Source organism: Daktulosphaira vitifoliae, unplaced genomic scaffold (assembly GCF_025091365.1).
Source record: "Daktulosphaira vitifoliae isolate Bord-2020 unplaced genomic scaffold, ASM2509136v1 Scaffold_4, whole genome shotgun sequence".
Taxonomy (NCBI): Eukaryota; Metazoa; Arthropoda; class Insecta; order Hemiptera; family Phylloxeridae; genus Daktulosphaira; species Daktulosphaira vitifoliae.
Window position 1 is genome coordinate 30,478,425 of NW_026099575.1, and position 14,785 is coordinate 30,493,209.

The following is a 14,785-nucleotide window of genomic DNA, read 5'->3' on the forward strand; positions in this document are numbered from 1 at the left end:
TAACTTTTTCAAAAATGAACATATCAATATAATTTTTTTTTATATAGATGCTTGATGTCTTTACCTATTATTTGGTATATTTTTTTGTAAATTTGACTTTTTTTCTGCCCACAGGGGGGGATTTAAAATGACTTTTTCACAAAAAATTAGCTTTTTCAACTTAACTTTTGAAAATGTTCCGGAAGGTCTGACACTTTTATATATATCTTAAATTAAAGCTAATGTAATATACTTTAATTTGAAAAAAAAAAATTTGACCTCTGGACTTGTCTTCACGGCGAAAATGGCTACCGAATGCTATTTTCGTGTGAAAATTCTCGATTTTATTATTTATATTATATTTAACTTTATAATGCTATAACTTATTGAAAAGTTTATGGATCCACACAATTTTTTTATGAGAAATAATATTTTTTAATAAACCCTTTTTCATTCGACATACTTTATCTTAATCGAGATATTAATAAGGAACCAGCAGATCAAGTAGCTTTTGGAATAAAACACCAATTTTTTTAAAATTAAACACTATCTAAAGATTTGCATCGAAGCGTTTATTTTTGATAGTGATTTTAATCACTGTCAGATATCATTATACTTGATCCAACTATACCACGTCACAACTGTGCCGCGACCCCCCTGTGCTGGGTTTTTTATAGTTGATTTTTACAAAAATGTATAAAAAAAAAAAATGATTTTCACCGTAAATTTTTTTGGCTAAGCTTGCAAAATTAAAATAATCATTATAAATTGTTAAATTTTATTAGCATTTAATATATGGTACTTTTTGTATTTTAATATGGACTAAAACTTGTATAATTTCTAATGATACTAATAATATGATAAAAAGTAAAAGTAAATAACATTTGTGTAATTATGTATACCGGCAAAGTGTGATAATATTACTTAGTGATAATGTCACTAGGGTTATATAATGGGGTTATTTTTTTTTGTTCGAGTGTCAGTATGCGTTGAGCGTTGATAATGGTAACATTGTCCACAAATTACGTGTACGCGATTTTTTTAGAAATGGTTTGTGTGACATTNGAAATACGTGTACACGATTTTTTTTAGAAATGGTTTATGTGACATTTTTAGTTAAATATATTTTAATATTGAATTATAGTTAATCATAGTATCTTATTTAAGATAATTTGAATTTTAAATAATATTAGTCACAAGTGATACATTTTTATTGTATAATTATGGCATTTAAGCCTTTCGACCAGAATAAAGAGTTTGCATCGACAAATTTATGCAAACCAAGATGAAAATACGCCTGATTGGAGCTGATATATTTTTTCTCAAAAAATGTATCAAATTCTCCATGTGACTACGCGATTTGACAAGTACACAAGTACACAAGTCAAACAATAATACTATTAATTTTTTCAAGTCAATAAATTTCGCTCAGAAGAAGTTTCTTAAGTTAATTAATCATTACCGCAATTGATATAGATTAGAAATGAGGGCTTATCAATTGCATTTAAAAATTTCTAACTTATTTGAAATTTCATTAAAGTCACTAATTTCTTGCATTCATATCGTAATAAATTAATTTAATAGAAATGCTATTATCAATTCTATGTAGCTTTTAGCTATTGAAACGATGGTGCAATTGAAATCTTGAAATCTTAATTAATTATTCAAAAATAATAAAAAAAAAAACCATATAATAAAATGAAATCCCATAATACATCAGAGGTCTAAATGAAAACAAAATCTTACCAAATTAATATATGTGAAAATAAATGTTTACGTTTGTATCACATGTTCATTTAATGCTATCGAATGTTATTAAGAAAACGTTAAAAGAGAACACAATCTGTTCACTCTAAATATTAGAACCACCTGTATATTTATAAATTAATTGTTATGCTACTTAACTATAATATAATAAATTATAATGGTCTGATCAAATTTGTCATAAAATCGCTGTTGATCTGATTAATATTTTTAGTTACAATTTAAAATATACTCATTTTACAAAAACTATAAAAATCTACACAATTCATTTCTTAAGAAGATATCAGCCGTTCTATTGATTTTTTTTAAAGGAGGGTTTTTTATTAACTTGTAAAATAGTATTTTTTTTTCGTCTAAAAATAACAATTGCAAAACAATAAAATAACACTATATTCACATTTCGCGATTCAAATCTTAAAATATGTGCACAGTATATATTTTACTCGTTCTGTGTTAATTTTAGAAAAAAAATAACTCGATAACAAATTAAAAGAGAGTAGTATTTTTAAAATAACCAAATCGTTTTTAAGTATACATATTATTTTTAATTTTAGAGTGGATTTATAATTTAAACAAACATTTCAATGACAATTAAATTATGAAACGTCACATAACAGTGATTAATATTCAACTAATTTCTCAATTTAAAAAAAACAATTCATTACTTTCTGCATAATCAATAAATGACTTTAAAACATTAAAGTCTCCCTTTTTAAATAAATATCTTAAATTGGTGATAAATGCTTTAGCAGCATCCAAACTATAATACTCAACTGTTTTCAGGTCATTTTTGTTGTGAACTGGTCTACCTTTTTTTGTGATAAGTTCTTTGCCGTCCAAATTCATTTCTTCTAATGCATTACACCCTAAATTTAAACATAACAAGTTTAAATATATTTTGAGAATGTGAATATCAATGTCTCTGTGTTCATGAATTCTTTTTTCTACGTCATAAACAAAGTCATTAATTTTTAATTGAAAGTACGTTATAAATTTTCTAAGTATTATTAACCATTTGTCAACCAAAGTTTCCTTGATTAATTCATCATCTTGTTCTTTGATATACAAGAAATGTTTCCATGTTAGCCTTAAAATAATGATTTTGATGAAATCAAAAACTGAATCGTAGTATATTTGTATACCTTTCATTTTATTTTCCTTCCAATCAATATTATGTGCATTTTCGTAGTTTTCTTTTAATTTCTGTATAGTATTTGTTTTGGTTGTTTCCCATTTGACCTGTACGTTGTAAGTATTCATTAAATGCATCGTTTTGTGAACGTCATCTCCGATATTTTTAATTAGAATATTGTTTTTATTAAATTTCTCGGGATTTATTTTAGATGATTTAGTATTATTCGTAGTTAATTTGTCCATCATTTCTGTTATTCTAATGTTGTAGCTCCATATATCACGCAACGGCAGTTCCATATCTTGTGCACAGTACTTGTTCTCTTTTCTATAACATTTCATGGCCGAAGCCTCAGATTTTAATGCATCTATAACGAAATCATGATTATCTTTAAGACAACTTAATAAATGCTTAACTGGTTCTGATTGTATTAATTTATTTATATGGAAACTAACAAGGCTTAAATAAATACTTAATAACCACAAAGAACCTATTTCAACGCCTTCCATATCATACAACGTACTCATTATTTTTTTCAAAACACCAAGGTAATTTCCTTTAGAGTAAAACGCATTATTTAATTCAAAATTTGGATGACATATTTCTAATCTCGCCATTTGCATATAGTTCAAAGCATTTATTAAATAATAACATTTCAAATGCTGAACATTTTCGATGGACTCTAGTTGGTTTTCATTGTATCTTGTAATGAGTGAAACACAACGGCTCATTTGTAATAAAAGTAACAACACAGCTACTTTCGTTATATTATTTGAATAAACGGTTTGATATAACATCTTAATGGAACAAACAATCGTATATTATATAAAACTAGTTATAAGAGTATTAAGAAACGTAAATTATTGAAAACTACAAATTTTTAGTCTTGCACTTCTTTTAAAGAAACTATAATTAATTCTATTTACTTAAAAAAAAAATAGGGCCAAATTGACATTTATTACAATAACAACAGATAAAAAATGTTATATATATATATATGAGCTATCTAATGGAGATGGAAACATATCAATCCCTCCACTAATGATGAAAACAATTATGTGAAAAAAATCGAGATATTAAAGTGAATAGAAAAGAAATTTCTTGTGAAAATCCTCATTTTCTAATACTTATATCGGTGCTCTTTAATTTATTTATAATATAAACTTTGTAAATACTTAATACTCTATAATAAAAAACACTTAAAACTAAATCTATTTACGAATATACAATATTATTTTAATTGAACTTTAAGATATGACATTATTTTAAATTTAAATTATCATTTTTTTATACAGTGACTTAATAGTATTTTAATTCAACTTACGTATAATACGGTATTATTTAATAATTGACATAATATACATTTACATAAAAAAACAAATTAATTCCACTTTTATTAGTTTTTAGGAATATTAAAAAAATGTTATATTTCTCTTATTGTTAATTGTTGGTATTCCTTCAATCCTAAGATTTTTCAGAAAAATTTGAGATTTGGCTTTTGAATACCAAAACTGAATTTAAAAAAATATACAGGTTTTTTCAGCCTGTTTGAGCAAATACTAACTTTTGGTCTTTTAAATATATTTGATACTTAATTTATATAAATAAAAACAACAAAATTCAAATAATTTAAGTAAGGAATATTCGAAAAATGTTTGAAATCTCTATTTTATAAAGTAAAATATACAAAATGGCGGTAGTTCTTTTACCCCACCATTTGGGATCGATTCGCATATACCCTCAAAAATAATCGCATTATTTTTACTAACTACTCTTTAAAAATAATTACAGTAATTAATCCATCTAAAATACTACGTATAGAAAGCTATAAAAAAATCAAGTGGCCACCTAATGCTTCCAGATGTCTTGTTAAATGTTTAGAATATTATTATTATTCTAAAAGGTTATATGTATGAAATATTTCACGAAATTATCACCGCTTGAATATAGACAGCTCATATTAAGATATCATAGACCACAACCCATAAAAGTAGCGTAAACAAATTTTGAAATGAATATACAATGTAAAGTATACTTAAATGGTATATTAAACTTTTTTTTAAGATTAATAAATAAATTATGATTGTTGGTTTAATTTTGTTATTTTCATAATTTGAACACCAATATGGAGGTTTTATTACTCCTAAATTTAGAAAATTTAATCGTCTCTAAATATACCTTATATTTTTTCTTAGTCATTAGTTATTCTGAAGATTATAAACGCATTATATGCTACTAAAATAGTATTAGTCCATATAACTTTTAATTAATTTTACTTATGTACACATCTGCTACAAAAATTTAGTAAATTAAAATTTTTTTTTAACTTATCATATTTTTATTACTCATATAAATAATACATTTTTAACATCGAGTTTTTAATTGAATAAGAATTTTCCTCTTTCAATTATCATCAATGTTAAAACGAAATTTTTTTTTTGTATTTATTTTTTGGATATCATCAGCTCATGGTAATAAATATTATTTTTAAAGTATGCTTTTTGAATGATTTTTGAATACATATAATCAATATTTTAACTATTAGTTTTTAAATGTTATCAAATAGAATTTTACTTTTTTAGTACTATGCAAACCATTAAATAATGAATCGATAACAAGTAAGGTCTTTGTTTACAAATATATTCATAATAAAATTTTATTTGATTTTAGTCTAATGATAAATTTTTTCAAGAAAAATATGATATAAAGCTGTAAGATACGCACTTTTTAGACGAACTAAAATATTAGAAAATCTGACCCGCTACTTGTCTACAGGGGAGATTCAAATTGGCAATTAAAAAAAAAATTAACTTTTGATAACGTTCTGGAAATTCTGTGACTTTTATGTATTTCTTGAATTAAAATTTATATAATATACTTTAATAGAAAAAAAAAATTCAAACTTTAAATTATCATCATTTTGAAATGATTTCCGTATTCAAAAACATGCTATTTTTATGTTAAAATTCTCGATTTTTATTTTAAATATCTACAAACTTCTTTGTATTAAAATACATTACAAGGGTTTGCTATAATAATGAGTCCACCGATTTTTATATAAGTTACATGAATCTAACTATAATTGATTATATATTTAAACTTATTTTGAATATTTTGCCTCCTACGTTAAGATAAACAAATTTGAATTTTCAAAATAGCTTAAATTATCCTTTTAAACTACCAACATGTGTTATACACGATTGTTTAGTTCAAACGCATCCGTAAAATATCTTATGTCTTAATTATTTTTAGGTGGTTGTAACTATGATGTATGGTTCAGAGCGTTGGGCGGTTGATAAGAAAGTAGAGCAGAGATGAGAATGCTTAGATGAAAGAGAGGAGTTAATAGAGAAGGTAGGATAAGGTACGCGCATATAAGGAGGAGTATAAGTGTAACATCAATCACGAATAAGATGAGAGAAAATAGACTTAGATGGTTTGGTCATGTTATGTGGACAGAGGAATCGGAAGTTGTAAGAACAGTTAAAGAAATGAATATTGAAGGAAGATAAAGAACATAGATAGAGACATGTTATTGCGTAATGCATTAAATTCTCATAAAAATTTCTATTTAATGATTTCAAACTTGCAAATTGAGTTTAAAAAAATTCAAGTTCAAACTTTTTTATTATTAACTTTCATAAAATTCAACTTTAATAGACCAAAAAAATTACATTTTTATCGGTTTATTTTTAACATATTAATAATTGAAATCAATAATAATTTGAAAAAACAATTTTTCTAATTAATTATTTTAATGTATGTAAATACTCGTTTTTTACAAATTAGTAATAATATCAAAAAAGATGTAAAGAAATTTACTTTTCCAACTTAACTTTTAAAAAGATTCTGAAAATACTGCGTTTTTTTTAATATATGTTAAATTAATGTTTATAATACGCACTATATATAAAAACAAAAATTTGATGTGACCTTTCTTTAATGTGCAAATGGCTGCTGTAGTTAAAAAACATACTATTTTTTTGTTCAAATTATTGCTTTTTGTTTATTTTAAAATAATGGTTTGCCATAGTATTGAGGCCATCGATTTTATAAAAGTTACATGAATTTAACTTACATTGAATATAATTTTAAACTTATTTTTAATATTTTGACTCCTCTAAGTTAAGAAAAACGACTTTTAACTAGCATAAATTGTCTTTTTGCAATGTAATTTACGATAACCGAATCGATTATAAAACGATCTCTCATACTCAGGGACAAAGTTCGAACGTCGCCCATCAATATGACTTTTTTTTCTTATTTACTTATTTTTGTTACAAGTAAATACTCGTTTTTCATTAATAAGTTATAAACTTAAAAGAGAGGTGATAGAAAAAATCTAATTTCAGATTTGAAATCGGTGCAATAATAAGTTTTAGAAAAGTAAATTTTTTTCTCTGATTAAAATTCCTTATAAACCATTTATTTTTAATTAACAACAAATTATATCTTGAAAAGTTTTGTATCTAGCCCTTAATAATTTTTTATAATTTTAAAAACTACAACACTAAATTATTAAATATCAATTTTATAAAATATATTAGTTATAATAAATGTATATTCATATATCACACTTATAAATCAAGATATAAATAAGGAAATAGTAATTAATTTTGCTTTTGTAATAATCGATCAATTTCTTGAAATTAAATACTATCTATAGATTAACATGAAGCGTTACTTATGATAGTGATTTTGATCACTATCAGATATCATCTATACTTCTACCAACTATCCCACGTCTACACTGTGCTACAGTATTTTTCTATATGTCTATCGCCACTTTTTCTCAACTCTTACCAGACCGATTTCTTTCATCAATATGTCAAAATATTACATATCCTGTCTAGTTGAAGTCATTGCCCTTAAAAATTAAATTGAAAATTCTCTCGTTCCTTGTAAAAGAGAGAAATTTCCAAAAAAATATAATTTTTTTTAATTAATTTTTTATATATCTCATTCATGTTTAAATATATTTTATTTTTAAAGACGTTCATTAAGTATTTTTTCAATAAGTTGAACAATAATATGTATGTAAGATGTTTTTAATCGAATACATTTTTTTAATTCAATGTCTTATTATTATTATTATTGAATCATACAAATAACACTCTTTAGAAGATCATAAAATATATAAAAAATAGTCTTTAATAACTTAAATAAATGTTGAAACTTCATTATTTTATATATTATAATCAAAACATGAACAAATGTTGTTTAAAAATCTTTTAATTTTTTGGAGTGAATAATTTCAAAATCAATACCTTCTCATAAATACATCTTAAATTAAAATTGTTATTTACGTTACTGCCTATGAAATTTAATATAATTTTATAATTTCTTCTGATTTAAGCATTTATCATACTTTTTTTTAAGGGAAACTATCGAAGCTTCTTAAATATTTTTGTCTAGTAATTAAACAAGGTAATTTGGCATTTGCTATGAAAAAAATAAAATAGGGAAAATATTTTATAATAATTTATTTATTTTTCAATATTTGCGAAATATTATGATATTAACTATTTTAGTTTATTATACATAATTTCAGATAAAAAGCTACCATCAGGTATTTTATTGACAAATACATACTTGGTTAGAATTATTTTTAGAATCATTACATCAAAAAAAATTTCATGTTTTATTTATTTCATAAAATATGAATATTATTCAACCCAAGACAATTAATGTTGATACACGAAAATATTATACACTTAAATTTATTTTTAAATTTTTTTTTTAAATATCCATAATTATGTTATAAATTACAAAAATACCAAATAATTATACTTGAAATTTTTTTTGTATTTTTTTATTATAATGTTAATATTTAGAATAAATGTACATCTCATAATCCCTTAAAATGATGACTATATAAATTGAATTGTTTAAAAATTATAAGAGTTGTCAGTTAAATCTAAGATACTTTGTTTATAAGTTGACTCGTTGCATTAAAATAATTCTATTATAAAAATATTTATTTTAATTATTTAAACTTATACATTTTTTAGAAACCAGCAATTCAAATAATATTTACTACTTGGGTAACAGTAATATACATTTTTCATACTTGTACATAAAAATATCTAATAAGTCTAATATTCAATTCAAGCGATTTATTATTGTATAATATTATACTATGCCAATTTAAAAATAAACAATAACAGATTTTATCTTGATGCAGAAACTAAATTTTGCGTGAAAACAAATTAATACCAGAAAACATAACAGTGTTTTTTAAAATTGAACCAAATAATGCCACACTAGCATTAAATATTAATTGATACTAAATACCTAATTAATGATACATATGTAAATTAATCAAACAGTTAATGACTTAAGGTTATTTTAAAATTAATGTTTCACTTGATTACATTTTTGAATAAAACACATAATAAAAAATTTGAAGTTATTTATGTTTTTTAATTTTATGTTTATCTAAAAACAATAATGATGATGAATATTTTTGCTATAATTATTCATTACGTTTATTAAATTCAAATATACGTTTACAAATTTTTTGAAATTTAATATTTTCAACATTTTGTCAAAGTATTTGTTTATTAAATAACATTATTTCAGCATAACTTTTTTTTTTTTAGAAAATGAAAATTCTGATTCATCAGGTAAAATTTTAATAAGAATGTCTAAATAAAACAATTAAATAGGGAGTCTCATAAAATACAAAAAAAAGTTTATCTTATGTAATTTTTAAAATAAATTTGTTAGCATTAGTGTTCACATCATTTTAAAGATTTACTGCTCCTTTGGCATGTATATTAGTCTTTTTCAAATCCGTCGAGAAGAACATTAGAAATTATAAAGATTGCGTTAAAACATGCCAACTATCTTAAGAGGGTTGGATTATATGTTGTATATTTTTTCATTATGAAATAAAAGATTTTTTTGAATGTTAACATGTATAATAAAATATATTTATTTTAAAATATTGAGGAATTTATGGGTCAGCTAGACAGTAATTTTAAATTTCATTAAAATAAGAAATTGAAACATTCCAATAACTTTTCACGCTTTGACACGGCCCGTAATAGCGCACTATTCATTTACCGTGAATTAGCACGTTATNACGCACACACACACACAAATTTCGAGAACACCGTGAATAAAAAATATTTGCGCTTAGCCCAGATTTTTAAATAGTTATTATATTTACGAAATGTATTAAACACAAAGTCAAATATAATATAATAATTTAACACAAAAATTAATTAAATCTTACAAAAGTATAAAGTTATTCTTACATCAACGACCTAACCCGTAACTCGACGTTTCTTCGACAAAACGTCCAGTCTCGTCTCGCCCAGTATCGTCCCCCTATAATTTTCATGTTTCCCTTTTATATTCTTTTTCCCACCATTATTAATTTGCTTACCCTGCATTTCCCTTTTATATGGAATTATTATATTGCTTAAGAGTTCAAAAATTGCTTACTACTATTGTAAAGCTTATATTATACTAAAATCGACGTAATTCAATACTTCCTCATCTAATTACTACANCATAAATGTTACTTAAATTTTTGAATTTTAATATATTGTTTTTACCAAATGTAAATCGATATTTTTATGTTACTTTAATTATATAACTACAATGTTGACTCAAGATACATATTATTTAATAAGTAATCTTAACTGAGTATTCAAAATTACAAAAATTGAAGTGGACATATCATTTGATATTAAATTTTATATTATAATAGCATGAAAATTTGATGGCCACATTAACCAGTAATTCGTCATTAAACCTCCCCAAAAATTCTATATTGACAGTTAAAGTAGAAAGAACTAAACTAATGTAATTTAATATATTTTGAATGTATATTTATATATACACTTAGTGATATGTATTAGCATCAAAATTTTAGGTTTTATTCCAAAATTGACAAGTTCAGAACAAAAAATATTTATTGAGTACTAACAGAGTATTGCTTTATGGTATTTTTTGCTAAATAAACTTATCAAATAATAAGTATTTCTTAAAATTAATTATGTTTCTATACTTAGTTGAAAATAAGTTTAATAAGTTCAATGTAAGTTTTACAACATGATACTCTATATTTATGACAAACATTTATGACTTTCTAATATACAAGATGGAGAAGACTCATTTTTTCAAAAATTAATAAGAATTCAATATTTTTCTTCATATATTTTTCATTGAGAATATCAAAAACCTTACATATATTTTTTAAATAGATCATTTATAATTATTATTTATAAAGTATAAACAGTTTTTAATCGACATGAAAATTATAAATTTTGTTTTTATGAGGGAAGAAGAATAATGACAATAAAATCAAAAATTTAAATAAAATACAATATACATTTTATAAGTTAAAGATGAAATCATTTTATAATGCCTCCGACTTTAAAATGTATCTATAGATATCCAATTAAACCGTAAAAAGAGTCCACTATTGAGTCCAAAAGTTATAAAGCTTTATCTTATCTGTGATAATAGTACAATGTTTAACAATACAACTCTTGAACTTAGGAACAAAATAATTAATGAACGAATCATCATCAGGAATCACACCAAAAAACAACTCGTTCACTAACTCTTCAGACCTTATATCCTTGATCGAATAAGAAATTTCTTGTATTAAAATTCATATGAAATTATGAACGAACGAATCATCATACTTTTATGTATTTGAATCAACTCGTCCAACGAAATAATTCGTTAATTTTTAACAAATCATTCACAAACGACCCATTACTTTACATTAAATTTTATTTTATTTATTAATATTTTTTACTGGTCAATCACTCTGTATATCAACTTATCATTCTTTAAATATTAAAATAATATTCTGTGTATTTAATGTTATTTGGAATCCNATTTAAAGAATGATAAGTTGAATATTATTTTAATATTTAATATTAAAATAATATTCTGTGTATTTCATGTTATTTGGAATCCAAGTACGTGCAACTTAAAATGCATAATTATTTTAGATCTTTTCATTAAAAATAATTCCTTGGGTAAAATTATATAGAACTTAATCAAAAAAATAATTAATTTAGGAAGCTTATTAGGTTGTTATGTTTTATAACCTGTAACGTCACAAATTCGAAGGTGGACCGTTTATGATTTTTTGTTATGTCTACTTATTTATTTTATCGCGCGAAAGAACCTTTTTCTGACACAGAGGTGTCAACCACTCATTATTTTATCGCTGACCGCTAGATAAGGCGATAAAAGAAAAGTATAATTAAAATCGAATTGTTTATCGTATTGATCCCTTCCAAAAAGACTGGCCGTTATCGTTTTGAAATTGCCGTTAGATCGGTGTCGACTCTTCTCTATTCTTTCTTCTGTCATTGACCGTGCTAGGGTGCACACATTTGTTGTTTTATTGACATATTTTTCAATGATGGAGTAGAGCCGCCAACGGCGAACGGCCAGGTCTTTTCGGCGAAGCATCCAGACCATCGGATGGGTCTCTTCGGAGACCGGGTATCGTTTTCTTTTTTATATTATATTTATGTAATGAGCTATATTTTATTAATTATTTTATTTCATTTTATTTTATTGTAAATTAACTTAATTTTGTTTATGTGTGGAGAGCACGTGTTTCCCTTTTCTTCTAGCCAACGCTAAGGAGCGAGTGTCCAGACCGCTCCTGGTGTTCTTCATTAATTTCCTGTTAACATTAACGGATGTGTTCCAATACCGTCCGTGATGTTTGTAATATTATTTGTTTAAATATTTTATTTTATTTGTATTGCCTTTATTTGTAGACATGGTTTTTGATGCATTCGCATTTTTGTCCATGTTTAACTTAATTTTCTTTTTTTAACAATTAAATTAAATTTCCTTATTAATTTCAACTGTAATATTTATTTTATTGCGCGAGTAACTTAATTACTCGCGTGTATTTCATTCCTATTCCTTAATCTAGACACGGGCTACGGTATGTTTTACATATCAACCACATACAACTTTGATTGTCTTAATTGTGTTCTATAAACCACGAGGCATTATAGTAATTTATACATATAACGACATATTAACTTAGATTATACTTTTAATTAACTTAAAATTAAATTCCACCTATGGTCCGGTAATCATATCTGATAGGTGTGACACCTCGCCTAGGTGGTGGCGACCCTTGCTACTCTAGCTAGACGTTATGCAAGTGGCAAACCACGTTGTTGTTACAGGCCAATATATAAAAAGCCCGCTTGCAAACCTTATATGATCTTCAGCCGATTTCTAACTAGTTTTAAAGACAGCCTATTAAAATTACTCCAGCATTAAACAGTTTAGATTACAATTTTACTACAGTTATCAAGTAATGAGAAATTTTTTTTGTTAAAACGTTTGATCAGTAATAAAAGTTGAAATTCAACTGTTTATTACTAGTTTATCAAAAGTATGCTTAATCGTTTTAGACATAAATAATCATGTAATTTCTCGTTGAAAAAAATACATATTATTTTAACCATTATGTCTAATGAATTTAAAGCAGCTGTAAAATAAACTCTTGTTAATGCCAATTAGTTACTTAAAATAACTCATTAAGCAACAAATGTTCAAATAATATTATCTCAAAAAAACATTGATTAAACAACAATGTTCTATTATTCGTTTACAGATGAGTGTAAAATTTGCAATAATGAGTTTAAAACAGTGATATTAAAACCTTGTAAACACAGGTTTGGTAATTTCTGCGCTAATCAATTAAAAATATCAGAAAGTAATTGTCCAATATGTAGAGATTCAATAAATATATTTGAAGGACTACGTACGTGCTTTAAAATAGTTTTACAATAATTCTTCTAGAGAAATAGAGCAATTATAAGGGACTCAATCCTATGATCGTAAAATCATATTTTTTATTTCTAATGATATTTGCATATTTCATTCAATTCCAATAATTTCATTATTTTCCAGCTATAAATAACTAGTTTAGCGGATTTTTAATTTAAATGGTAAAAAGTGATACTACTCATGATAATATTTTTTGACAGAAATATACAATAAGTATTGTAAACAATTTTCAGCTGTTACTGCAACATAAATTGTAATTGCTTTGATTTTTATAAATCAAATTAAATTTTTTTTAATATTATAAAATTTTTTTTTTTTTTTTATTTATTTATAAAATAATAAAATTTACAATCTGTACATAAGAAAGATACAATAAGCAAATAGGTGAACAATAGAATATAACACATTTGACTTAAAAACGGGAAAAAGAGAAGCTATTCAGTGATGGGATGCTTTTGTCTTGAATTGGTTATTTAGCCTTTACAATATTAATTTAAAAGGTCAAGGCACCAGCGTCTTTTTAGACGGCGAGGAGGATTGTCCGGAATTGTAACTGTATGTTGGTTAGCAATTAAGGGATTTGGATGTAGAAGTAATTTGGAATGAAACTTTTTGTAGTATAATTTAATTAAAATATCGACTGGTTCAATGTTTAAATCTTTATGTAGGGTAAGATTGGAGACATACCAAGGAGCGGACGTGATTGTACGAAGGGAAATTGCTTGGAAGGCTTCAATTGTTTTAAACTGCGATGTTTTGGCACAACCCCATATTTGGGCTCCGTAAGACCAAATTGGTCTTAACATTTACTTATAAATGATTATTTTGTTATATACAGGAAGTTTTGATTTTAATACAGGACGTAATAAGTGGAATCTAATGTTTAATAGCTTTCTTTTGGATTTGAGATGAGGACCCCAGGTTAATCTTTTATCAAGTGTAATACAAAGATATTTGACTTGAGTCNAATACCAAGATATTTGACTTGAGTCGAAGAAGGGATAGGAACTCCTTGGAAGGAGAGAACAGGCATATTTTTTTTATTGAGAGTGAAAGGAACATTAACTGATTTGTCTGCATTGATTTTAATTTTCCAATTTGTGGACCATTTAT

At 24.7% G+C, this 14,785-nt stretch overlaps 1 protein-coding gene across 1 annotated transcript in view; it reads left to right on the forward strand.

Annotated features, from left to right (window-relative positions):
• Positions 1-14,785, forward strand: part of LOC126905034 (uncharacterized) — an 85,319-nt gene that overhangs the window by 69,128 nt on the left and 1,406 nt on the right. The gene's annotated exons all lie outside the window — the stretch shown is intronic.